Source organism: Cyanistes caeruleus, chromosome 1 (genome assembly GCF_971803275.1).
Source record: "Cyanistes caeruleus chromosome 1, bCyaCae1.hap1.1, whole genome shotgun sequence".
NCBI lineage: Eukaryota > Metazoa > Chordata > Aves > Passeriformes > Paridae > Cyanistes > Cyanistes caeruleus.
In genome coordinates this window covers 82,303,948-82,331,564 of record NC_141701.1, presented here as the reverse complement: position 1 = coordinate 82,331,564, position 27,617 = coordinate 82,303,948, and the positions used below count along the sequence as shown (strand labels likewise).

General features: G+C 41.5%; 1 protein-coding gene and 1 long non-coding RNA gene across 3 annotated transcripts in view; one reads left to right on the top strand and one right to left on the bottom strand.

The window, feature by feature from the left end:
• Positions 1-10,931, bottom strand: part of LOC111923875 (cadherin-6) — a 103,174-nt gene extending 92,243 nt beyond the window's left edge. The window contains exon 1 of one of the 2 annotated variants that reach the window (XM_086898958.1): positions 10,653-10,931. The gene's annotated coding sequence lies outside the window, so the exon portion shown is untranslated. The remainder of the gene's footprint in view (positions 1-10,652) is intronic. The other variant, XM_086898950.1, reaches the window with a different exon arrangement.
• A 1,470-nt stretch (positions 10,932-12,401) lies between these two features.
• LOC147655659 (uncharacterized) overlaps positions 12,402-27,617 on the top strand; it is a 101,903-nt gene continuing 86,687 nt past the window's right edge. Inside the window, exon 1 of the long non-coding RNA XR_015289638.1 lies at positions 12,402-12,536. This is a non-coding gene — a long non-coding RNA (uncharacterized LOC147655659). The remainder of the gene's footprint in view (positions 12,537-27,617) is intronic.

Here is a 27,617-nt window from a genome sequence, read left to right as displayed (position 1 = left end):
TTCATTTAAGAAATGAACCCATCAAATTACATAACTACGCATGACAAATTGCTACTGTTGAGCTATCCTACAATAAATTACAAGGAATCATTCCTGTCAAGAGTGTATTTTGTTTGAGACTAAAAAAAGCAATGTCGCTACAAGGTTGTTTTCCCTCTTGTTCCATAGGATTTGTCTATCATACACAATATTGCACACTTCCACCATATAATTTGATTGGGGTAGAAGAAGTTCCTTTGTATGGAGTAACCACAAAGTCTCTGAGATTAAAACTGCTTTGAAAATTGCAAGAAAAGGGGATAGGAGAAAAAGGTAGAATGTGTCTTCCTCGTTATTTCTTAATACTATTTGTCAGTCAGGTGAGCAGATCTTTGGAGTGAAAAATAAGAAACAGTCATTTCCTGAAGTGTGATGTCTTTTTAGTGTATGTCCAGAGCAGCTTGTTAGCATACTAATTGTTTCATTTAATATGCAATACAGAGCATACTTACTACTTTGAAGTGCTTATTCATGATGTCATGGATATTAGTGTATATTTCTTAATTACACAACAGAACAATCTTTCCTCTTTCAACCCACACTTTCTGCTGCTCTGATTGGTTTCTCTAACTAGCCAGAATAATCATTTTGCCACACAGAAGCAGAAAAGGAAAAAAAAAAAGGAAACAATTTTAAAAGCCATTTTAATTTAATAACAAATTGGGAGCTGTATTTCGTGTTAAATTAGCACTGCAAGCCTCATATCAATTCAAGGCAAGGTTCCCTGTTCGTTACTGCTTAATTAATCAGTCCTGTTTCCATCTAAATGAAAAGTTTTCTCTCTTGCCTATCATCTCTAACATCTCATTTCAGGCAGCACATCAAGTTAATCTCGCTTACATTAGCAACTTATTTCTAATGGCTCAGTTCAATTATTTGGTTGGAGCATGGTGTTAATAATGCCACGGTTGCAGGTTCAATCCCTGTATGGGCCATTCACTTAAGAGCTGGACTTGAAGATCCTTATGGATCCCTTCCAACTCGGAACGTGCTGTCATAATTTATCCTATCCCAGTTTGCATATGAATTCTCCTCAGTCGTTTTGTTTTGGGCAGATTGGAGTCTGTGGTAAAACAGCAATTGCAAGAGCAAGCTAATCCAACATCGTGATGGGGGGCATCATTTATCCCTACTACATGATGACAAACACCTACTTCCAACACACTGAAGTCTTCTGAACTATTGGCTTCCTGGTGTGCCTTGTCCTTCCAGAGGCAACATGGCACTAGAGACATGGTTTAGTGATGGACTTGACAGTGCTGGGTTAACTCTTGGACTTGGTGATCTTAGCGGTCTTTTCTAACCTAAAACATTCTATGATTAGAATACACACAGAGCTGAGCAAAGAATTATTATTTTATAAAACAACAGATGAACATGATCATGAAACATTCCTATGGAAGAAGAGAAATCTGTAAGGGAAGGAGAATTTGGAAAGTCAGGTGGTATCTGAAAACATGTCCTCGTTAATGCAACATATTCTGGAAATAAAGCTGCAATATGCATGAATCCTGCACTACCATCAGCAGTGTATATAAAAAAGTAACAAACATTCCACCAAATCAGATTTGAAGAAAGTGAAGAATAGGACTTGAGCACCATCTGGCTGAATATCTCCTGATTATGCTGACCCCACCATTCCCAGTGCTGGAAACTGCTGCTGCTGCCATAATCTGGTACGTTTTATCACCAGCAGCAAAGCACACTAATTCTGGGACTTAACAAAAGACCTCTGGTGTTTTGGATTGCACCAAGCTGGTCCCAGTCAGACACCCACTGAAGCTGCAGTTGCTCATACATGCTACTTTCTGCACTTGCCTTGCTCAGTTCAGCCTTCAGAAGTAAGTTTTCTGGCTGCTCCTAGTGCTGGGATGCCTGCCTGCCCATGTCAGGATATCTGTTGTTAACACTGCAACCCCCCCAGGCACCGCCACAGCTCCAGCAGCTCTGTCTGTAGAGACCCACAGCCTCCGAGATGAAACAGATACTTGCTCGGGTCAGGGCTCGAAACTAAATCTGAGCCTGAGGTGTCTGCAGCACATGAAGGCTGGTTTTAATGCTAGCTTGACAAATATAAATACTTTTGTAATAAACACAAAACACGCAATGTTAAGTGACTATTCCAAGAGGAAGAAAACTGTTTTTCCTAAATAATTCCAGTATTTACTTTTGCTCATCCAGGACTCAGGATGTTATTGCAACAGGGAAGAAGGATGTGCAGCCTATTTTAACCTTCTAGATTTGCAGCAACCAGCCTCTGACCTCCCATTTACCAGCCTGGTTGAAATTACAACCTGATGCTAAGGAAAACTCTGTCATACTTTAAAGTAACTCCGATATCAAGTAGCTTTGAGATATCTGACAAATGAATTACAGTGGATTAATGAGGAGCTGCTTCAGAAATACTGCAAAAGAGCCCCTTACATGTTACAATATGGTAATACATTTCATTTAATAGCAATATAAATTATGTGCTGAGAAAAGTGGGAGCCTATTTTTGTGTTGTTTTGTTGAGTTTGTTTTTTTTCCCAAGAGAACAGAAATCCTTCCTATAAGTCAGAGTGCACACTTCTGTTTCTGATGGGAAACATCGTCCTGAAAAGCACAGAATTTCAAAGCTGCCTGAGATTAGATTGTCTGCAGAATTGTGCTGATAGCTGTAAATATTAATAAATATGATACACTGGGCCAGCTTTTCTCTTCAGATGCTTATGCTCTGCTTCCTCTTAAGTGCAGATGACTTGGAGACACAAGCACCAGGAGGAAGAATCTGAGCTAAGAATTGGTTTTAGAGATGCAACACACAGTGACACTTGCACAAAGGAAGGATGTTCCCATTACATGCCAGCAGAAACAGCCAGGAAGCGAAAATCTCAGTCCAGTCCTCTCTATCCCCTCTGCAACTGCTGATGGGAGCTGGCAGACAGCAGAGAATCCTTCTCCACACTGTACAGATGATCCAGGGCTATACTGTTGAAGTGGCATCAATGGGAAATGACGGTTATTCCTTACACAGTTTTTCTTTCCATCCCCATTTTGCATAGTCTATTATTTAGGGATACAAATTATCCCAACATTTGGTGGTCATGTTGTGGTCACCATGAAAATAACTGCAAATTTGTAAACACTTTATTACAAAGCCTGACATCTTGATCCAGAACGACACTTAAGTATTCAAACAGGCTGGTGAACTTCAGTGCAGTTTATTGGTACTTTTAAAAGTAAACTCCTCTGGGACCAGGTGTAAGTCAGAGAGAAGAACATGCTTTGTTTATGGCAGAAATAACTTGGTAATTATCAGCAGTGAGAAGGAAAACATCATAGAAGAGCATTCATATTATTTAGACTTATATGGAGTTTAGATGAAATACAGGGTTTTATAAAACTGGTTGGCACAGCATGAATTGCTTAAAGGGATGTGGCTGGTGGACTTAAGAGTTGCTTCTGCATCTTTTTCCCTTTCAGCCTTGACAGCTAAATTGAGCACCAATTTCACAAAAGAAATTTGCTCCCTGAAAGAGATTCTACCTCTATATATTCCTGCTCTGTGATCTGCCAGGGCACTCTCCACACTATGAAAGTGAGGAAATAGGTTCTCCTGAATTCTTGTAGAGCTTGATCAGTTTGTCAGGCCAGCTCCAAAAGCATTAGGTCATAGTAGGTGGTACAGAGCTCAGGACCTGGTACTACTTCGATCTAAACTGGCCACATAACTTGTAAATTTAATGTGTCTTTTTTATGAGTCTTTTTCTACTTCTCTCTCTATTTTATTTACACTAAGATCAATACCCGTGTCAGGGGTATTGGTGTACACCATGTCCTTATTCAAGTAACTTCCCTTTGACTCACCTTCATATCTATGTGCTAGGAATACTACTCCTTAGATGTTTACAAAGCAGGGGTGCTTTGAAATGAATTCATGCAGGCATGAACATGAACAAGAGATAGTGTGGCATGACCTCTGGCTGCCCCAAACCACAGGGAGCAGCATGCAGAATAGGCAGCCTTTTATGAGATTTTGTTTTTTATCCCCTTCTCTCCCACAGGCATAAGTAGGTGGGAATGTATGAGGCAGGGAAGGGTAAAGAAACTCTGTGGCCAGTCCAACTCGGCCAATGCAGAGAGTAAGGTCATTGCCGCCTTGCTTGGGGACAGCTCAGATTACTTTCTCCTGGGAATAAGATACTCAGTCTTGTCTCAGACAGCTCTGGAGCTACCCAGCTTCCCCCTTCCCCTCCACAGAAAACATGGCTGAACAAGCAAGCAAAAAACATCCAGAAAAATCCTTTGGGGAGAGAGTGTCAAAGCAGATGCAAGGAGTCCTTGAGAAAAATAATTGGCTTTCTTTTGGATGAAAAGAAGAGACCCAAATCTGACTCTTCGCCCCTCATCCATTCTTTGATCAGCTACAACAAGTAAAGAGAGCAGGAGAGAGGCAGGTGGGTTGACTGCAAGCTGTACTTGCTATAAGAGCCTGGTTCAGCATCCCTGCTGTGCTATGATCTCCTTCTGTGACCTTGGGCAAGTCACTCACCTCCGCGGTGATTCGCTTCCCCCACTGTAAAACACAGCCAATTATACAGGCCAGCCTCACAGAGGGGCCAAGTGGTGAAGATGTGGAATTGTGGAATACTTGAACAGCTTCTGAGTGAAGGCCCCATGTCAATGAACTTCACCTTGTCCCTTACTTGAAGTGAGACTCCCAAATGTCCACAGAGTATCTGTGGGTTCTTGGGAGAGGGGTTTGCTGACTACTGCGAGCTGTATCATTTCCTATTTGTCCATGAGGATACTTTTGTCAAATAATGATTGCCAGACTAATGACACCCTAAAGTTACAAACCAACAGGCACTCAAAGCGAATCAATTCAGTCAGGAAACAGATTTCACCTGAGTCCTCAGGGCAAAACTAAAAGCAACCGTGCTTTTAATTATTTTTTGCTATGGTATTGGATCTAAGAGGATGAGGGAGAAGGACACGTCTTTCTAAGAGAGAGGGTTTTCCCTGGAGTGAGAGGTCAGTAGGAAGGCTGGTCCCAGTACTGCAGTGCCAGCTGGGGCCCACAGGCACAAGTGGTTCTGCCACCACTCCACAGCCTCTCATGCAAGTCTGGATCACCGTGACCTTCAGTGCTAAGTGGAGTTAGCATCAGAGGCAAGTATTCTCTTTTGAGTTTGGTGTTACCCTCACAACAAAGCAGAGCTACATGCTAATGATCGTGTTGATTAAGCAGCCTTTGTGCTTATAGAAGCTATTAGCTGACAATTGCAATGAGGGAACAGGCAGCTCTGCTTTCTACCAGACAGGCACGAACCTGCAGTACCTGGGGAAACTTGACTAGTGTTTAATTTTTGTGCTAATTTTCAATTCCTGCTGACCCTTCTCCTAGGTCCTCCTGCTCCGGCTCTGTGATTAGATGCAGAAGTGGGAATGCTGGAAAGATACACTACCTATTATCTCAGAGGCAGCCGTAAACATTGCAGCACGATAATGAAATTAGTTTAGCTGAGAGGAATTACGGTACCCAGATAGTACAGGACGGATCTCATTCATAAAGTGCTCTCCTCTGTGCACTGCAGTGTGTCACTAGGGAAGAGCTGAGGGGTACAATGGGTATTTATGCTGCAAATGAAATCTAATAGTCACATTCTGGCTAGAATTAAGCATTTTCTGACTATATATAAATATATACGCATATCCTGACAAGACAGGCTAATTAACCCATAAAATATTTGCCCACAGTGCCAGAATAAAGCCATTATTGAACAGGTTACTTAAAACATAGCAAGGCTGGCAGTGCTCTTGAATGAGACCAGATGGAAATGTATATGCACTTTGTGTGCCTGGTGCAGAGGAGGGTATGGAGAGGTTGTCTTGTGGCTGGGTGTGAAGAAAGATCGCTCTGTCTTGGATGTTTCAGCATGGTGCTATCAAGTGCTCTGGCACCATCACAGTAAAGCAATCATTTTTTTGCTTAAAGACTCCTTTTGGAGGTCCAGCATCCTAACTCTGGAAGGACACCATGCCAATTGAGCCTTTTCCATCCTGACAGGGCTCACAGGCTCCCCTCACCTCTCCCCATCAGCATTGATCCTCACTGCTGCTCAGAGGGTTGCCGCTGCAGAGGAAACTATCCTTTCTGGTTTGTTTGAGAGAGAAAAATACTCAAGGAGCAGTCAGCTCCATGAGACTGGACGTACCAACTGGTAACATTAATTCACACCACTCTATAAACACTCCCAAAATTCAGTCATCCTATTTTCTTCTGGGAATGCTCTTGTTAACTAACAAACAAAAGCATAAACTCAAATATTTACAGTCTTTGTTTGGGCCATTCAGTGCCAAATGCACAATTAGGAAAATAAATTAAGTGAAAGACAATGGTGGCAACCAGCCCCACCTGGAATAAGGAGATGGTCATGGGTACAAAGGGGGATAAGCCTGCCTGAAATGGGGTGATCAGGATTAGGACACACAGTAGTGCCCTAGGGAAGCTTAGGAACCTAAGCCTGGGTGGACTTCCAGCCATTCACTGGGGAAGAACCAAAAAGTGGTTCTTAGGCTGAGATTTACGGCATAGAAAGCCCAACTGGATATGAAGTACTCACACTCAAAGCTTCAAAATGTTTTTTTCTAGCACTTTCCTCACCTAATTCCACTGCAGCAACACTCACAGCACAACTCAGAGAGGATGACTTTTTCTGCTGATGTTTTGTATTAATTATGCATTCTTCAAGGGTGATTTTAAAACAGGGACTAATAATCTGACCAGTAACTTTTCTTAAGCAATAAAGACAACTAAAAGCTGCATTTAATACTAAATGTTCACGCTACATCTCATTTCTCCCCATCCCAAATGAAACAAGGCAAGATGCCATACCTTTTTCCTCACACAGCATAGTTTTTTTCAGACCCCTTGGAAAGGTCTGCCATGACTAAGCATGCAGCATGAGCAAACCTGCTACTGGATTTTTATCTCAACCAGAACACATTTAAACTTGAAAATGATGTTTATATGGCAAACTGAATCCTTCATAAAGCCAGCAGAAGAGATTCACTCTATGTGCCACAGAACTCTTCACTTTGTGCACAGGATGGAGGACTCATTTTAAAGATTTACATTGAAAAGATCCTGAATTTGGCCCCACCATGTCAGTCAGGATAATCACAACTGAATTTATCAGCCCTGGTTCTAAGAGCTATGAACCCAAGAAATTATATAGGAAAAAGGAAAATGAAAAAAAGGACTAAACCCCAAAGGATGCAAAGCATTTGAAGACACATGAACAGTTACTGCAGCCTACTAGGTCTTCAAGGGGTTAATGGAGAAGTCTCCCTAACACCCAGCTTCCAAGGCAAAGCCTTTCCCACACGCTTATGATAATCAAAAGATACTGAAAACCAATTCGACTTCATTCTGGTATAATTGCAGCAGAGCCACTAGAGGAATTGTAACCATTATGTAAGATGAGGCACCATCACAGTGGGGCCTGCTGCTTCAAATGCATTCTACCCACTCTTTTTTATAGATTTCAGCTACCTTTCATTTTAGTAATTAGCCACCATTTCCAAGGAGATCCATAAGTAATTTCCTGCACATCTTGAGCCATAATGGTGCAAGATTGTACTAGAAAGGTAGCACAATTTAAAAGTAGTCAACAAAGGGCAGGTGACACACTGAAAAGTTCAGTTAAACATGAGACAGAGACCATCATTTCATTTAACTACAGATATGTTGCTTGACACAGCAAACAAGCATCCACTAGAAAACCCAGCAGTGATTCCTTCCAAACCCCAAAATACTGCAGGATTCTATTAATAAGCAGCATATCAGTGTGCTGAAAACTTCTTCAGTCAAAGCAAAAATGATGTAGCACACTTGAGGGGACAGCGGTCTGGAAGAAGGCTCCTGCCCAGAGGAACTCAATGTGCCCTTGAGAAGAGGGCTGCTCATTTAGAGAAGGATCTCAGCTGGTGAGAGCACAGACACAGTCCTAACTTCTATCAAGTTCACATTAGTTTTGAGATCTTCTGCAGAAAGCAGGAGGGAAAAAAACCCACATTTTTTTAACACGTGTATGTTTTGCTTTGAAGGAAGTCTCTCAACTAAATATTATTGAAACAGCAGATGGCAAAATGCAAACTTTATGGAAGAGCGGCAGGTTACTGTTTGCATGGAAGAGCTGTGCAAAGGAAGAAGGGAGGGAAGGAGGGAGAGAAGAGTCAGAAGTTAAGATGCATATTTCTAGCTGAACAACTTGGTTAGAGAATGATGACCGTGTCTATAAATGTAATCTTTACAGTGCTGGCATGGAGATATGCAAGAGCTGTGAACTGGTGTGAAAACTAAAATACCTAGAGGGACTAATAAGTCCCTACGGGGACCCCAGTTACTTAAATGACTGCAAAGGATAATTGCAGAGAGCTACAACAGGACTGAATCAATGCCATTTTCCCTGGGAAAAAAAAAAAAAAAAGGCAAAAAAAAGTATTGCTGCTCTGATTACGTTATTCTGAAAAGACTGGCTGCTTTTCTCTTCCCTCCCCCAGCTCAAAAGTCAACTGCAAACCACTAGAAATATGTCCAGAAAGATTATGGTGCAGCTGAAAGCCAGAAGCATACAAGATTATATATTTACTGGTGCTGTGTCAGATAATATCTGAGAGGAGAGGGAAAAGAGATTCAGGATTTCAGTCTTTATTAGCATGTTTGGGCTCTTTAAAGGAGCTATCCAATTGTGTCATTGCTGCCAGGCCTTTAAAACTGTATATATCCATGATAAAGGAATCTACTTAATCTTGATCACAAGCCTCCGAGCCCTACCCGACTCTCCTGTGACATGCAAACTTATTGCCTTTAAACAGGAATTAGAAAAAAAGAAATGAATAGGGATGCACCATTACCCATAGCATTATATTACTCAGGAACAGATGTTAATCAGTTTTATGGAATGTTTTAAGTACTTTTGCAAAGAACTGTCTGCATAATAGAGATTTCAGCCCAGCAAATACAGGAGATAAGCCTTTATCTTGACTGGGAGAGCTATGTCTATTTTGATTAAAACCAAAGAGGTCTGCACGATCAAGCAATTTTATTCCCTTGGAATTATGTCATTTCCAGAATGCTACTACACACGGTCCTGTGACAAAAGGGAATGGAAATAACCTTGCTCTTGATTGTAATGTTCTCCTTGCGCTAATGTTCATGCATGTAGCTCATGAGGTACACATGTAGGATGTACATTCCAGCCTCAGAGATTTTTGAATAGACAAGAACTGTACTCTCTATTCCAGCTGTGCTAGAAGAACAGTAAATTTGGAGAAAGGACTGACCTTACACTCTGTAAGTAATTTGTGCTATTCAATCCCTCATGCACTGCAAACAGAACTTTAAAATCCCCCACCAAACACAAGTAAAAGGAAAAAGGTGCCCTATCTTCTCGATTTGTATAAAAGTAGTGGCTGTGCCATCGTGCTGGCAGTAATTTCGGTCGTTAAACTTCCCGAACCTTGAATGTCATCAGGAGTTACTTAGGTGACCATCCACTTGCACTTAAAAAGTACTGCATTTAACTCTCCGTAAAATATGGATTTTATTGCAGCAGTGACAGGACTCCTTTCCACAGCCACTGACCTCTACTGCTATTGCTTATCTCTTGACTCAACCTTTTGCATAAGAATACACAGATGTAGTAAGCAAACTGTTTTCCCTGTGTGTGCATGTAAGTAGTGTTACATACATATGAATACATAAATAGCTCAACCTAGCTGACACAGAAAGTATGTTACCAGCTCCTTAGAAACATTTACTACACCACCGAATTCAGTGATGTTTTCTGCGATTACCCAACTTCTTTCCTGTAAAAACGCCTATACGCCTACCCTCTTACTTCCACCTCCTCCAGTACTCCCCAACCCGTTCTTTTATCAAATAAAAGACTTCACATTTGTCAATTCCTGTAACGTCCCCAGATCTGCTCGCTCTGCCCCCTTCTTTTCACTGAGGGAGCGCCTCATTTCAACTGTGCTCTACATTCAGTTCTGCACTTTGCCTCGGATTTCGCTCATGATCCGAAGGGTTTTGCCCTGTATTCATTTCACAGCAACTCGGCAGTATCAAGAAACCGACACAGACTTTAAAAAATATTACTTTCTAGCTATTAATCCTTTTGCCGTTGTTATTATTAATTATTACTGTTATTCTCTTCCAAGCACACACGACCCTTCTCCCGCTCTCACCACCTCTCCTCGCCCGAAGTGTCTTGCTGGCGATGACAGTCCCCAGGACAACGCCGCATCCTTTCGCCTGACTTACACCGCCACCAAACGTGGTCCCCACACGCCCCTGAGCGTCGGGCAGGGCGCGGAGCCCCGGAGGGGGTCACCCCGGCGCGGCGGCGGGGACAGACCCTCCGCAAGACAGCTGCCAACTTTGCAAAATAAGTGCTGTCCCCCTCCTCCGTCCGCACCCCACCCCCCTTAATTAGCATTCCCAACAAGCACGGCAGAAAGAATAAGAAAGAAAAAGGTGGTGGGGGGAAAAAAGCAGAAGGCGGCTGGCTGGTGAGAGCTACAACTTGCCCCTCCAGAGGTGCAGAGCCGCATCTCCTTACCGGCACGCAGGGACGACGCGGCCGAGCCTCGCCCGGGTCGGCGGCGCGGCAGCGCAGCTCCCCGGCCCCTTCTCCCGCCGCTCAGCCTCCCCGCCTCGCACTAGGGCTCCCGCTCGGCCAGCAGCACTTTTTAACTCCGGCATGCAGGCAGCCCGAGCCGAGGGGGCTCTCTATCTGATTGGTTTCCATTCACTGCTCCTGATTAATAAAAAAAAAAAAAAAAAAAAAAAAAAAAGAAAGGAGGAGGGGGAGGGAAAAAAAAAAAAAAAAAAAAAAAAAGCCAAACTCCTCCCTCTCGGCTTGGCTCCCTGGCAGGCGCGCACACACACCCGCACATACGCGCACCCGCACCCCTGGCGCCGGCGCTGCGGCTGCCGGGGCCACCGGAGCTGCCGCACTGGGGCCGGGGGGGCGCGGAGCGGGCGCGGAGCCGATTCCTCCGGGCGGGCAGGGATTTGCAACTGAATGCGGTGGGAGGGCAGAGGGGGAGGGTTGTGCCAGGGACCCCCCCTTCCCCCCCGAGAGCAGCTCCGCGCTTGAGGTGGAGAGCAGCCAGCTTCTTCCCAATCGCTTGGTAGCGATAGCTAAAGCGGAATAAAATCGGGGGAGGGGGAATAAGAGGAGGCAGAGGCGCGCTCCGCTGTTGGGAGCTGTTGTGTGTTTGTGCTGTGCGGCTTCTCATCCTCCGAGCTGCTCTTAAGTCCTTCTCTCGATATCTGAGATGCCCCGCTGGTCTTTTCCCACACTTCCCAGGAAGTTCATGGACTTGATGAATCAAGATATTTCGGTGAATTATTAATGGAGATGACACTCCGTGGTCGCATGTGGCGGTTTCTATGTGAATGGAAAGCAGCAGAGGGGCACTTTCTAGGCGCCTGCCTTTGCTTGGTCCCTCTCTTTCCAGAGGGCTCCCCACTCAGGAGGTTGTGACTAACCTTAACGCAGAACGGGCTGAAATCTCACATTTTGCTGTGGGACTCGTGGAGCCCCTCTGCACACATGCGTTTTTACAATCTCTCCCCCCACCCCCCCAACTCCCTAAATACAGCCTGAAATAAGGCTTTGCATTTTCTTCATCTATATATTAAATTACAAGATGGAAATTGCCAGCTAGTTTATTATTTACCTGACAAGAGTCCTCTCCAATTCAGCTGCACGGTGTCCCCTTAAGATTCAAGGCAAATGTTGCAAGAAGCGAAGCTTCCTGCCATTCGCCTCTCGCATCTTCACAGCCTTAGGTTTGACCTTTATGATTTTTTTTCCCTGCTAGTAAATCTAGTCATCTTGTTTTACTTTCTTTTTCTATTCCTTTCTTCTTCCCTTGCTTCTACCCACCTTTCACAATTTTTGCATGCTGTATGTTTTAAGGATGGGTCTGTGCTGGCTCTAAGCCATCTTTGTGTCCTGTTTCTGGACTATTTCAAGGCTTTTAGTGTAATTTAAATACCCTGAGCGCTAGAAATTCAGGTAGCAATCTTGCTGCTTGTGCTGTAATTTCTACAGTGCTGCAGCACCATGTCCACAGCACAGCTGAAACTGGTGCTGGGCTTGTTGTAAAATTTGGAATATGTAAAATTTTTGTAAGGCAGGATGTTCTTTAATATTTGATCTTTGTGTGCTCTCAAGACTAGTCAACAAGAAGGGAGATCTATCTAATCCATGAGACCACAGCTAACAAGCACACTCTAAATGATGTCCAGGTGTTAGAAAAACAAATTACTTGCTGGGAGAATTGCCTTGTTAAGGGTTAGAGCCTGACATGCTACAGTGATCTTGGACCTAGGGGGAGTTTACCAGAGCTTGGGAAGAAGGATGTTCCATTGACAGTGGACACAGCAAATGCAGAATTTGCAGGCCACAAGGACAACTGGCAGAACTCCCAAGGTAAGGAAAAAGCTAACTCAGCAATTGTGCTGAAATCAGCTCCAACTGGGTTAAAGGTAATTCTGGCAGGGAGAGATCATGACCACCGACCCAAGGAACCAAACAACTCAAGAGAAAGACTGAGCATAAAGATTAATTAGCATGAGAAGCAAGAGAATCATTAACCAATAGAAGACAGGATACTAACAGAGAACTATGTAACTTGTCACCAATGAACACTAATTCCTTTGTTTGCTGAAATGAATAAAGAGTAAAAATTTGACAACTTGTGTGCTTGATTTGTGGAATACCACCAAGCACCCAGGCTTGTGCAACTGCGAAATAAATAATGTCTCTCTTGAGTGTGCAATTATTGGCTTGTTGCACACCAGGAAATGAATCTGATTTTTGTAGAGAACAGGTTCCTTAAGAAAGTCTTCAATCTATTTCCCAGAACCACTGTGTTGGTTCTTCTAAATTCTTAAAAATTCTTCTTTTAAGGACTCTGATGATACTACAAGAGGCAAAGCAGTGTAAAGAAACCGGATTCTGCTTTGCATATGTTTGGGAACTTGAGCAAATCACCCTGAAAACCCATTTAGGTACCACTGCCATTATCTGGCCATATTAGTCTTTCCACAGCTGAGTTTTTCCAGCCTGCAGATCATTCTGGTTGCTCTTCTTTGAACTTACCCTAGTTCCCTCATTATTTTATTTTTTTTTCAGCAATGACAGGTCAGGAACTCAGTGAATATTTGCAGAGTATTCCCACAGGAGCTTTCTGGACACAGTCTATCTCTCTTTATGACAGACCACATTTACAGACTTTCTTGTTCCCTGCCATATTGCATTGTCGATTCACTGCCCACTCTAACCCTGAGGTCTCCTTGGGCATTATTCATTCCTAGATGCATCATATTCTGATTAGTTTTAGTAAGGCTGCTTATTTTATTTTATTTTATTTATTTTATTTTATTTTATTTTATTTTATTTTATTTCATTTTATTGTATTTTATTTCATTTTATTTCATTTTATTTCATTTTATTTCATTTCATTTTATTTCATTTTCATTTTGTCAGCCAGAGTGGAATTAATAATATCCAAGAAAGACTTCTGCATTTTTGTTAAAAAGGAAAAGTGCAGGAACTCTTGAGTTCTCCATAATGTGTGGAAAAGATATTTATCTTCCAATCAATTATATGAATTTGTGGTTCACAATTTGAAGTCCACAGCTGTATGAAGAAAACTTCTTTCATTTTTTTAAAAAAATATTGTTAGGATGGCAGTTTTCTTCCTCAGCCCTCTTCTATTGACAGCTATAATGATAATAGAATTAGTAGGTTAGATCACATCATTAGCCAATGAAGAGTCCTGTATACCTGATACATTAGCTGAGTGAAAGGCTCAGCTAGGATTGTGAAAATTGATAAAGACTGGCTGAAAACAACTTCCTTGCCATGAGGTGGAGAATATAAAAAGGTTCAGAGAAGAACTGGATGTTCACGAGTCTGAGACTCCAAGACCAGAAAGGAGACAAACATTGTTTTCAGCTCTTGAACCAATCTCATATCTGGAAATCAGAATGACTACTCAAGGTAAAACATACTGTCTCAATGCCTACCTTTCTGTGGCTTTTCTCTTAAGGAAATAATCCTGCCCATGGACTGACAAGAATTAGAATTAGAATGAAGATCCCAAGTGGCAACTTCTGCGTCTGCAGTTTCTGTGGAGTGCCCAAACCCTTCCAACTGTGATCAAAATGTCCATGAATCTCAGTCACCAGCACAAAAATAAAATACAGTGTGAGCTAGGAATATATGGTGATATTCTCTATGCTATTCAGGTGAAATACTATTTCCAAACAATAGAAGATGTCTGTGTGGGATTTAATGACTAAACAGCTGCTTAGGGTTCACTACAAGCTTCAGTATCTAGGAAACAATCTGAATGTCTCACTTTGTAACTCCACATTTCAGAGTTTTCCCAGCCTCTTCCAAAAAAAAAAGAGGGACCTTACTCTGAATTCATAAAGGGGAACCTTAATCTAAGAGAATTTCTCTTCACTCTTTTCTCCTTTTTTTTTGTTTTTATCCCTAGAGGTGGGGAGCCTTGCTTTCTCAAACTGGAATGCCACATCTTTCAATTCCTTAAGCCCAGTCCTGCAGATATATATGCAGTGATCAAGGATTAGCCAGGCAATTGTAAGGGCTGAGATAATGTCACATTTTACCATTCTTCAAACAAGATGTGCTTCCCATAGCACTGAAACAGCCCTGGTGCCTTCCTAGTCCTTGTCTGCTGCAAATACCTAAGAAACAGGGTAGCACAAACTACTTTTCCATTTTCTGTCAATTCCTTCTGGTCTTCTTGGCCACTGGAAGCACAATGGTTTGCCTCATGGATTCCAGTGATTGCATGCAGCCCTGCATAGCATATTTGTTCTCAGTCTCTGAATAGTTTTGTTCTTTGTCAGTGTCCTTCTTCCAGTGAGGCCCCCAAAATTGTAGAAGGAGATTATTCCAATGAATCTGAATGCCTTGTTCTACCTTGAATTTGTTACATGTTTTAGCCCTTTCTAGGAAGGATGAAGAAAAGCAGCAGATGGTTTGATTGGTTCCTTCATAAGCCACATGAGGAGCTACTCCATGTCTGCCTATTCCATAGACATTTTAGGGTGAAAAGATTCCTGCTGCGAGATACAAAAGAACAAAGAAGCAAAATGTGAATCAGAGCTTGCTGATTTTGTGGAAACATTATGAAATCTGCCTGTTTTTTCTTAGCTTTCTGTCTGAACCTCTCAGCTGCTTCCCAAGTAGGGAACTTGATACTGCAAATCCTTGCAGTTTCATGGTTTCTTGAGTGTCTGTCTTTGCCCATTTCAGTGGTGAAAGCCAAGGAATGATGGTAATTAGAAAATAGTAATAAGATTTTTGGTTTATCCTTGAAGTAGTTGTATTTATTCACTAATAATGCAGTTCCTCTGAGCAAACTGGAACTTCAGTCTTCTTGTCTAGGTTGAATATGAAAATTTATTTTCAAAATTATTCTGGAAATTCGATTTTCCAATAAACTGCCTTGGTAGCTATTCCTCTGCTTCTCTGGGTACATGTAAACTGTTTCAAAGAAATGCATGTTTTCTCTAAGGAATGGCTTTACTTCTGAAATGAATAAACCTGACCATCGTGGTCCCTCACCAGTTTTTCCCTCAGTGTTTAGTCCATGCCTTTTTTGCCTAGGGATGGCAAAAACAATTTCATTTTGCATTAAACTCATACTGAAACAGATATTTTCAAAACTGTCATATACCTCTGAATTTCTTAGCTCTCCTAATTCCAGTGGTATTAAAATATCACAAGAACAGCTGTTGTTATGTTGCTTGTGGAGTCAGTAATTACAGAATTGTGTTGTGAAAGTAACAAGCTGAAGGGTGGCAGGTGAGTTTCACACACAGATAGTTTAAATAGATTCTGCTGAACCAAACCTTTGTATTTCAGGGTTCACCCCTCACTCATGGCAAGCAACCAAGAAACTCTCCTGTTAAAAATAATATAACAACATCCTTCACCTTTTGCATTCCCAATATGTCAGATTGATCATTCCTGACAGAAGCATAAAAATGTCAGCGTAACAAATAAGATGGGTAAATAGCAGCTAATGCCTGGGGAGTTTCATTGCCTCAACAGGTACATGAAGTTATAATTGCACTAATCAGCATTCCTACAAGCAGCCACCACTTCTACTTGCCATAGAAAAGGCCTGAAAGGACAGAGGCTTCTTCCATGCAAAACACCATGGAGATCAACTAAACTTCAACCAGTATGGTCTTTAAAAATGAAAGCTGACATCATTAGGATAAATGAGGAGCCAACACACATCTGCATGCGTGGGATGGCAGCAAATGAAAAATCAGATTTGATCCCTCTAGCTGAATAATCATTATACAATAGAATCAGTCCATGACCAAATTTCACTGTACATCATCCTGCTGCAGTCAGAATCTTGATAGCTTCCATGGAGCTGATACAAAAGGTTATCAGTGATAATCAGATGCCACTGTTGTAGGAGGTTTTGGTCATGGGCACTAGTCAAAATCTGGAGATACTACCCTTTTCCTCATGCAATGTTATTGTAGTAAAATTAGAAGATAATGCATTTTTCCATATCAGTCAAAATTTTGGATACTTTGGGAATATTTTACAAGATATATAAAAACATTTTTCAAGAAATACTTAATTTTATGTACAAAATACCCTTTAATTTATTGCATAACCTGCAGGACTCTTCTACATGATTGCATTTATTGCCACAAAGCCCCACTTTGGCCATGAAACCTATTATTTATTTGTGCGAAGCTAACGTTCTTACCAGTCCCATGTCTGTTTGTATCCATCGATTCTCTCTTCTCTAAGGGCTAAGAGTTTCTTTGTAATTTACCATGGTTTAACCAGTTACTTCTCACTGCCCAAGCCACAGTGACTGTCTGTGTGTACTCTCAGATGGTAGAGAACACCATGTAATTTGATTTTGTCAATCCCTTTTCACTGTGGACTGGGCTAAAAAGAATTATCTTCCATTTGTTCCTGGCTAAGAGTGCCTCTATGAACAGGTACTATGCTTCAGCTGATGTAGGCTACTCACTGTGCAGTAATAACTTGCTTGTGAGTCTGACATGAACATACTTTGTATTTTAATAACCTCTGGAGAAATAACTGTCTTTTCTACCTCAGCTTGCACAGTACCTAGTTCAATGGGAGAAAAAGCACTAAAAAAGTCATGCAAATAATTAATACATCAAAATCACAGTGTATTTTTCAGTTGTGCACACATACACGCATTCATTTGCAGCTTTCCTGGCCCAAAGGATTTGTCACCTAAATAGAGATGAAAGGCAGATGCTAAAAAGGAAAATGAAGAGATGAAGTGAGCTAGGATTCATGCAGTGGATCAGTTTAGATCCGGGGATAAAATTCAAACCTGACTCCTACTCTGCTCTAGCTCAAACCAGAATTTTATCCTCTTATTCAGAGTTCCTGTCATGGCTGGGTCCTTACCAAAGGTTTAAATCCAGATGTATCTTTCTAATTTTTTCAGATAAGTATTGCTGAGAACCACAGGTCACTCTTTTACCCCAGGCTGATCAGTTCCTCATTCTCAGGATTAGGACTAAGTCCAAAGCTTCATCTTTCCTGATAACAATGTTGACACATACACTTTTCTGTCTGTTAGGCTAGGTCATTTACACAATGAATAGTAGATAATTTTTGAGTAGTTTTCTAAAAAGTGGTGCTTTGCTTTTCCTCATCTCCTTCACTTTTTTTGATTCATATAGTCCCAAGTATGTTCCTTGTATGGTTGCAGTGACCTATGGGGTTACACCAGCACTGAATTCTGCAACATATGCACACCAACCCACCCACAAACCTGCCTTACACTAAGGCTGAAAATGCACGTTGCGGGGTTTTTTTTGACAAAGCAGTTTAAGTCATTTCCCTTTCCTCTACCTGCCCCTGCCCCCATTCACCTCTCTCCAGTTTTGTTATCAAAACCATCAGTGGGATGCGCTGTAACCTGGTCACAGAAATCAATATGGTTACAAATGATTCTTGACAAAGTTAGTTTTGTAATTTGGACCATATGAGTCACCTGTTGCAGTGGTAAATCTGAGTGGATCATGAACTACTGCACCTCTGTGTATGTGCAGGAGAGTGTTGGTTGGGGGATATTTCTTAAATGACTGTGTCACTGGAAAAAATGTAGTGTCGTATTAGACATTAAGAGATACATTCCCTTTCCAGGAGAAGCTGTGTAGCAGCGTAGTAATAAAAATGATGAAAAATCCCCAGGACACTTCTCTAGCTATATACAGAATTTGAAGTGACCTGGGAGTTTTGTATTAGCATTTACTTGAGCTAATCAGTGAATCTGCTGCTGCCTTTCTACTTGACGACTGATATTGTCATCCCAGAAGAAACAACCACCCTTTGAACCACACCTTTGTGGGTTTTTTGTATGCTATTTGCTTTATCTAAGAACATATTTTGTTGTTCCTGATGTTTGGCTGAAGGCAGGGGCCTAGCAAATTTTTTTTTTATGAATTTCACATAGGCTATTTTATTCTTTCCTACAATATGTCTTTCTTCTCTCTATCCTTCTTTTAGGAATTCCTCTCATCTGCTTTGTCACAAAAACTTTCATCTGAAGAGTGGAAATTGCAGCTCCTTATGCCTTTATTTGAAGCCACCAGGACAACTTCATGATCCCAGTTTATGAAGTCCATTGGGCAGGAGATTTTCATAACTTTTTTGTCCCTATCCCATCTGACTGTACTGTACTCTCCTACTTGTTGCAGTAGGAGAGTGACACAAATCTCAGTCTACATTGTAAGAAGGCAGGGGTATTTTGAATTCAAGTGGATGGCTGAATTCCAAATAAAGGTGTGATTGCAGCTGAAAATGTACAAATGCCTATGCAGTGTCTGTAAATACATATACTTTTCTTATAAGGCTGCAAAATTTAAAAGATTTCCACCTCATCTGCTTTCATGCTGGTAACTTGTAACCCCTCATCCTAATCCTCCAGGATTATTTACATGGTTGCCCAGTCATCCTGTATTCTTTATCCTCAAGTCCTGGCACTTTCAAGGAACTTGTATTGGAAGCAGGAGCCAAGCTCTTGCCAGAATTTTTGACTCCCTTCAAATGGAGTCACACAACTCTCCTATGTGTGACATTAGAAGTAAAGTCCCTAAAGATGAGGCAGCTCACTAATGGTTGCTCTGAAATGCAAGGGAAATATTGAAACTGCATAATGTAGCTGGCTATAATGTAGCTGGCTACTCAGCCTGTTATTAATATAATTTTGGGCCATTTTTCCTTGAATGAAAGGAAGTATTCTTGCCTCTGTTAGGGATTTCCAGTCAGAAAGAGAAGCAGCAGCCTTTTATTTTGCATTTAATGAGAATAGTCCCCACTAGGAAAGAACATATTGTCAGGACCTTTTTTATTTACTTTCTCAATTAGTAGTAAACTGTGATAGTAATTCACAAGAGAACTAACACACTGCCTTCTGCACTTCACTGTCTCCTTTTCCTGTAGCTATTTTAGGAACTGCAACACTGTGGGATACACCTAGATCCTGTTAATAGGTACTATACTGAAAAAGAAATAGCTAAACATCCTCTACTAGATCCTCCTTCTAACCTGTTATTCAGCTTCTGTTAGGGTAGGAAGCAATTTAGCAGGAATTAGAGTGATGCATGTGGAGTCCTGTAGGAAGAAAGACCATCTCATAGTTGAATGAAAATAAGTGTACTAGCAAGGACCCACAATAATGCAGGAGAAGACAGTAGCTGTTTTGGGATTCTTGTTGGAAATCCTATTGACCTAGGTTGTAGCTCTGCAAGTTAGTAGAAACAGACTAAACTTTGGGCACCAGAGTAGTCCACCCAAGTCCAGAGAATTCATCTTACATCTTTGTTGAATCAGGGCTCAAGGTACTATGGGGATTAGTGCTACAGTAAAGCTCCACTGCAGACTATGAAGAGTTAAAAAATCTTGTTTATATGTTCTCCTTGAATTGGGTGAGGAAATATTTCCTGAACCCACAGGCTTTGTTTTACACTTGAAATACTGTATAGCCTATTTGAATATTTTTGTAGTGCTTAACATTAGCATCTTTCACACAGTTTACATTACTTTGACTTATGGAAGTCCCACTGTGGAGGATTGGGAAAATCTAAAGTTCTGTATTAGTAAACCCATGACAGAAAAAAAGAGGCAATTTTCTCTTGTTTTAAAAGCTCCAAAGTGTAATTCTTGCAGTTAATTCCTGCAAGGTTCAGAGAATCTAGGGTAAATTTGGTTTGTAGTAGATATTTACATTCTCTTTGGATCAGCTATATATTTATACATAAGAACAGTGATTTCAATAACAGTCTTCTACTTAAACTTGCAAATCAAATAGACCCTATGGGGCATCTGACATAAATTAGTGAACTGTTGTTCGAGGTCCAGCTGTGTATTGGATGTTATAGATAAAAATAGGTTTCTTGGCATGTCCCTGACCAAAAAGAAAAAAAAAAAAAAGGAAAAGTTTATAAGGCTCTTTCTTGCTGGAATTAATTTTCCCTTCTATTTTCTCCCTTATGATTAGTTATATATTAGCTAGCCACCACAGCAGGGAAAATGCCCAACAACTATCTGGAGACATAAAATCAGCCTAATGTAACACACACCCAGTAGGAGCATAACTCATGGGATGGGGCCTTAGGAAAGAGCCATAATTTATAATTGGCCACTGTTCATCTGACAAAAAAGAGAGAAACTGTGAGTTCAAAAGGGACTTCAAAATGTGAACCTGTCAAAGCCTGTGCATTGTATTTGCTCTGGATGGTGCATTAACATCTCTAGCAAAGCTTATGCTATTTTGAATGATGGAGGTCCTACTGTGTAGGGCTGGGGAAAAAGAAATCGAGTTCTGTATTAGTAAGCATGTGACTGTAAGAAAAGGCAATTATCTCTTTCTTTGGGAGCTACAAAGTACGGTGGTGGTAGCTTCTGACAAGAGTAAACTAGATGTGCACAGCTTAAAGGCAAGCTAAGGACATGCAGATGAAAAGTTCAGCCCTTTTCTCATTCCCCGCTCCTTTCTTTGCCCACCCTTGTGATCTCTTTACTACAGCTGGAGAGAAAATCTGGGGCACTTGTTTCTTTCATTTCTTCCAGATTGTTATTTTATCCTCATTTTTGGTAGAGTGGTAATGATATCCAGTAGCTGCTTAGATGAATCACTGATAGATATTCCAGAAAAATGCATCCCAGCCAGGACTTATTTCCTAAGTCACAGCATGAATTTGAAACCTATACAGTCTGCCAACAGTAATCAGCTCCTGTCACTGGTCAGATTTCCATTATTTTTTCCTTGGCTCTCTTCTTCAACCCTTCTATTTTATCTACCCGCATCAGCAATTAAAGGCTGCAATGAATCTCTAATGCACATAAGGAGGCAAGAACACACAGAGAATCCTTTCTTACCCTTGCATTTCATCTCCAGAATGTTATGGTTCTTTCCATCCTTTGCACTCACTAGCTTGTGCTGCCTTGTTTTGGGATTTACAAGATACTTCCATTTCTCTTCTTGGATAGTTTGCAAGAGAAAACCTGGCTCTCTGAAATCTGAAAGGAGTAGGGGCATAGTCAACAACAACAAAAAAAAAAACAACAAAAAACAAAACCAAACCAAATAAGAAATGTTATAGTGAAAGGACAGGTGAGCATTATTCAGGGATCCAAAATCTTGGAATGAAAAGTGACATGTACACAGGCTCCATATCCGTTAAGGAGGTGAATGCTGCTTCTGAAAGCACAAAGTAATCTCACCAAAGTGTAGTTTGTGTCACAAGATGACCAAAGGGCTTTGGAGAGGGTTTGTCCTGCTCCTTCTGAACCAGCCATCTGAATTTAAGCTGTGCTTATTACCAGGATTGGTTTGGAACTGGAAACTGATTGTCGCAGAAGCTGCCCTAGACATATTGCAACATCTCCCTGCAAAATCTCCGAGCTGCAGCATTACCTTTTATGGAAAAGTTCCCCTTCCAGTACGGCTTTTGGAATGGCACATCAGCTCTCCCTCCTCAAGAAGGCTTTTCCAGTTGGCCTTCGCCAACTGTGTCAGCTGCCAGGTAGAATGCAATCCATCACAGCTTTCATTCTGTAACACAGCGGGCAAATTTTTAAAGGAGTACGCTGTTAGAGCTGGATGAAAATAATTTTCCAGGCTTGCACGACAATGGATCTATAGCCATAGCAGTACTGAGAGCTCCTGTGGTCGAGCTGATGTGATATCAGGTGAAAGCTGCTGGGCTTCCTTGCGTGGGCTCATCCTGCTGGAACAGAGCTGGGGCAAGCCAGGCAGGAGGCACAGGTGGCAGTGAGGCTGCCTTCACACCAGCCTTGCCCAGTCTGTAATTCCACACTCCCAAGCAGTGGATCTGTGGGCTAGGTTGCTGCAAAACAGACATCTGGCCTGGATCAAGAATCGGCTCACAGTTGCTTTCTCTTTGGTTGTTGAACAGACCACAGATTCACAGTAATGAATGATGATGTGTTGGTACAGTGGCTGTGTGCTGGCTATAGGGCAACAGACAACTGCTGATACAGCCAACTGGTAAAAATTCACCTGTCACCACTGGCAGAGTCAATTAATACATTACATCCACGATCTATGATGAACTCTAAAGCCAAATGTACTATATTGCCAAAGCACAGCCTTGTTGTTTTTGAGATTTTTGGTAAGAGGCATCCAGCTCCTAGGGCTGCAGAGGCTGAGGAGGGTGTAATTACGTGTTACACTTGGGAAGGATGCTTGGGAAATGCTGAAGACTGCATTGCAGTTCACCGTCCCAACTCCTCCAGCTCTGCTGACACAGCTCGATGAGAGCTGAACCAGTGAGCTAGGTCACTGAAGTTATTTTGCTGTAACTTCTCAGGGTTACTTTTAACCCCAAGCATCTGAGTGATCTGGTTTACAGAGCAGTCAGATAAACAGTTGCTGTGGCTCATCAGGAAGGGTAAGGCTGCAGTGAGAAGTGAGAGGCAGAGCGGGGAACTGCGCTGACCCAACCACTCTGAGCTCTCTGGCAATCCCTCCGTGTCAGAGTTGAAGAATATGGTGTGCTGTTTTGCAGCACTGCTCCCAGAGGTATGAGTATCTTAGGAACAGCCACTTCTCACTGTACAGTCTTCATCTTAAAATAGAGCAGGCTAAAAGATGTTTGTTTACACTAAAACAAAAGCTCTAGATGGAGTAAATTATCCCTGTGGTATTTAATTTGTGATTCAGGCTCATCTATGACTCTTCCAGTTTCTCTTCAATTAAAAGAGCACGTAACTGCACGTAAACATTTAGCCTAGTCATATTTAGACAACATTAAGACTCAGATACCAAACTGCCTGTACTTTTCAATGGTATTTGGGTGGTAAACTCTTACTTCTTCCTTTAAAATTAGTGACAGGATTCCAGGCAGGTTTTTTCCCCTTTTATTTTGTGAATGGTTCTTCTATTATAGGGATCAGGCAAATACATGATTCTCTCACTAGTATTGCAATAACAGCTCCATAAAATATTGGCACTTCTGTGACAAAAAAAAGCCACACACATAAAATTTTTACCAAATTCCAGCTAACTAGTACATTTACAGGCTGCCCTGTCATGATCAAAACCTTCTGTTATCATCTCTGTAGGAACGTCCCAATGAGGTCACATTACATTACCCCCTGCTGGGGATTTTCTCTCTCATGTCTCCTGCTTGGGGCTAAAAAGATTGTAAAATGGGTGTTCAGTGTCCCACTGAATTAGCCAAAATCCCACATTAGAAAGCAGCGATTTCCACTTATTTTAATCAACTTTGTACCAGTCTTGTTCATCATCCTTTCAACAAAATAATTGTTTTTCCCATTTTTTCATTAGATCTCAAATTAATATCTTCCAGGGGAGGCACAAAAACTAATTGGAATAATAGATGTACTCATATTTGCTGATGTGTTTTAGCATACTACAATTCAGATACAGTGCATATGAATAGTACTTAATAAAAGTTTGCCTGATGGGGCACAGGCTAAAAAGATACCTCTTTTATTCTTTAGATCTGACTGTAGTTATGTGAATGTCTCATGTTATACTTCCCTCTGCCTTTCTAGGCCTTTGTACTGCTGATGAGCAGAAGGCAGAGGAGGTAAGGTCACTCTTCCTTTCCCGTTTCCCTGTCATCATCATCAACTGATGTAGCTGCAACAGAAATGATACGATTCTAGTTTGTTTTCTCCTCTGAGACCAGAGAGAAACTCTTCTGAATGTTAACAAAAGGCTTGAAGTATCTGTCTGATATGTAGAGAAATGCCTCTGCCATCCTGTTTCTGCTCCTTAATATTGAAAATAGCTGCCAGAATCATAAGCCCAGCATGGTGGCAGTTTCCTCACACAGTGACTCCGTTTATTTTGTTTGCATGAAGCTTTGAAGCTGGATCCTCATTGTCCTTTAATCAGGAGAAACTCATTGAGTTTTTAGACTTCATTTTCAAATACTGAGTTATCCAAGAAGTGGGATGAAAGATAGGGTGTGGAGCAGACGAAAGCTGAAAAACACAAGAGTGATGTTTTCTAATTGTTTATTTGGGTGACAATAACGTTGGGAAGTAGACAAACTTTCTTTATCTCTCCTTTTCAGTACTTTGTCCGCTGTTACTCTGTGCATGGTAGTTACGTTGTGACCTATCCATGCCCATGATCTCTTGTTGTCCAAGGTGTTCTTGGGCTGCAAGACATTTTTTTTGTGTTATTTGCTTTGTAATCACAGAAAACAAAAGCTTGTCATGACTACTTTGTAGTGAAGAACAAAATCCTTTTCTGTCTGTCTTTCCATATTACTTTTCCATATTCTGTTTGTAGAAATATATGCATTCTCTGGAACAGACTCATTGATAAGGTACAAATCCATCTCCCTGCTAGGTATCCACTAATTCCTACTGATATTATATAGTCTTTAAATTTAAAAACCAAAAAAACCCAGACAAACAAGAAAACATAACCCAAACCCTATGTTGCTTTGTAAAATAGTCACCGTACTTCCCTTATTAGTATTTTTTATTATAGTTTGAAAGAAAATCAATTGCATCAGTTATTACCAATCCCATGTTTGACTCTGTCCCATGATATGCTCATGAGAGTCTACTTGTACAGTGTTTTGATTTTTTTTTTTTCATCTCCACCTATGAATTAAGAGAAAGTTCAAGTGTACAAATGTGTTCTTCTGATATTGGTATGAATGAGTGCAAGAATGACTGATAGGTCAGGGGGTCATGCTGCCAGCCAGAGGAACCTTGACAGACTGGAGAAATGGGCTGACAGAAACCTCAGAAAGTTCAACAAGGGGAAATTTAAAATCCTGGACCTGGGGAGAAACAACTCCATGTACCAATGTACACTGTGTACCACCCAGCTGATAGGCAGCTTTGCAGAAAAAGACCTGGAGGTTCTTCTGAGGACCAAGCTGAAGATGATCCAGCAACATGCCCTAGCAGCTAATGTTATCCTGGGCTACATTCAGCAAAGTATTGCCAGCTCACAGAGGGATGTGATCCTTCCCCTTTATTCAGTTCTTGTGAGACCACACCAGGAATACTGTGGAGATAGCCCTGGACAACTGTGTCCAGGTGATCCTGCTTAAGCAGGAGACTTAGACCAGATGACCCCCAGATGTCCCTTCCAGTCTCAATGATTCTACCATTCTGTGAGTCTTTCATTTGGTTATTCTCCTATTTAACCAGGAACGAACAATCTGTAATTATGCAAAATAACCTATTTTGAAACATTGCCCCTAAAAGATGATGGCCTAAGAAATGTTTCCTTCATTTGCCAGGACAGCTCTGTTTTCACTCCTACCCTGCCACTGCACTCATATCAAGGGCATTTCAACTCTGCAACAAAGTTTAAATGAATGTCAAGACTTCTCCAGTTCCATGGGCCCTTAATAGTTCCAGTTTGGGCCATTACCAGTAGTCAAAGTGTATGAACAAAGGCTGAAGTTGCACATTAAAACAGCAACATTTTTTGGTGAGAATATGCAGTTTTACATACTCCTGCAGAGGGGTGGAGTGGCAACAAGGTTATCCAGGTCCCTTTCCAGCTGACAGTGCTGCTCCACAATAGGAAAATGAAGGAGTAATGCCTCTGTAGGGCAGGAGTGGCATCTGCCCAAAGGGTGCAGTGCAAAGTACTCCAGCAGGTGCCATTATCTTTCTGCTTTTGCCTATCCACAGGAAATAGAGAAATGCTTCCCCTCTTCCCATGTCCAAGGATGTCTGAAGAATCAGGCTGTAGGCTGCCAGTTGAATTATACTGTAGAGTGAGCTGAACAATATAATCTTTTTTTTAATACAGCTCTATAATTTCCAACCATAAATTTAATTGGAAATTTTAAGGATAAGAGACTACTAAAAGTGAAGTGGTTTAAAAGTTATTGACTGAAGTAAAAAGAATTGTGAGCTAAACAAGGATCTCAATTGCGAAAAGGAAAATTAATCTATCTATTTAATTATTTGCATGGTTAGTATCATAATATCTGAGTACTTTAGAGGTATTATGAGTTTTCTCAGTTCACTGTAACTTCATCAGAAAAAGTTCATATTCTGCTCTGAAGTGGGACTCACTGAAGGTGTACAACACTTCTGCCATGGAACTATTTATTTTGGTAATTGCCTCTTGACAGGTTCAAATTTACATGAGATTTCCTGTATGTTAGAAAGTTATTTGTCTTAGTTTATGTTCTAATCTAAACTAGGTTTAAAGTCTACAGAGCATTTTAATTTGAGAGGGAGTTCTTCAGTTAAAGATGTACGTAGAGCACCCTGAAATGTCTTGCTCATATGGATACCCTCCCCTTTTTTCACACTAGAGGTATTAAAACAAACTCTTCCATAAACTACAGAAGTATGGACAAAATCAGAAGAAAAGAAAAAAATGGAAGGAAATTGCATAGGTGTGATACGAGCCCTCCTCTCATGAGGGAAACTCCTTCCAGATAAGCAAGTTCACTGATGGCACAAAGCTGGGAGGAGTGGCCGATACTCCAGAGGGCTGTGCAGGCCTTTAGAAGGACCTCAACAGGTTGAAGAGATGGGCAGAGGAGAACCTTCTGAAATTCAACAAAGGCAGGGTCCTGCCCCTGGAGGAGAATACCTCCATGGACCAGCATGGTCTGACCTGCTGGGGAGCAGCTCTGCGGAGAAGGACTTGGGGCTTCTGGTGGACAACAAGCTGTCCATGAGCCAGCAGTGTGTCCTTGTGGCCAAGAAGGCCAAAGGTATCCTGGGGTGCATTAGGAAGAGTATTGTTGCCAGCAGGTCGGGGGAGGTGATCCTGCCCCTCTGCTCAGCCCTGGTGAGGCCACATCTGGCCTCCTCAGTACAGGAGAGACAGGCTGCTCCTGGCATGGGCCCAGAGGAGGGCAGCAAAGTTGATTAAGGGAGTGGACACTCTCTCTTACAAGGGAAAGCTGAAAGAGCTTAGTCTGTTCAGCCTTGAGATGGCGCAACTGAGAAGAAAGC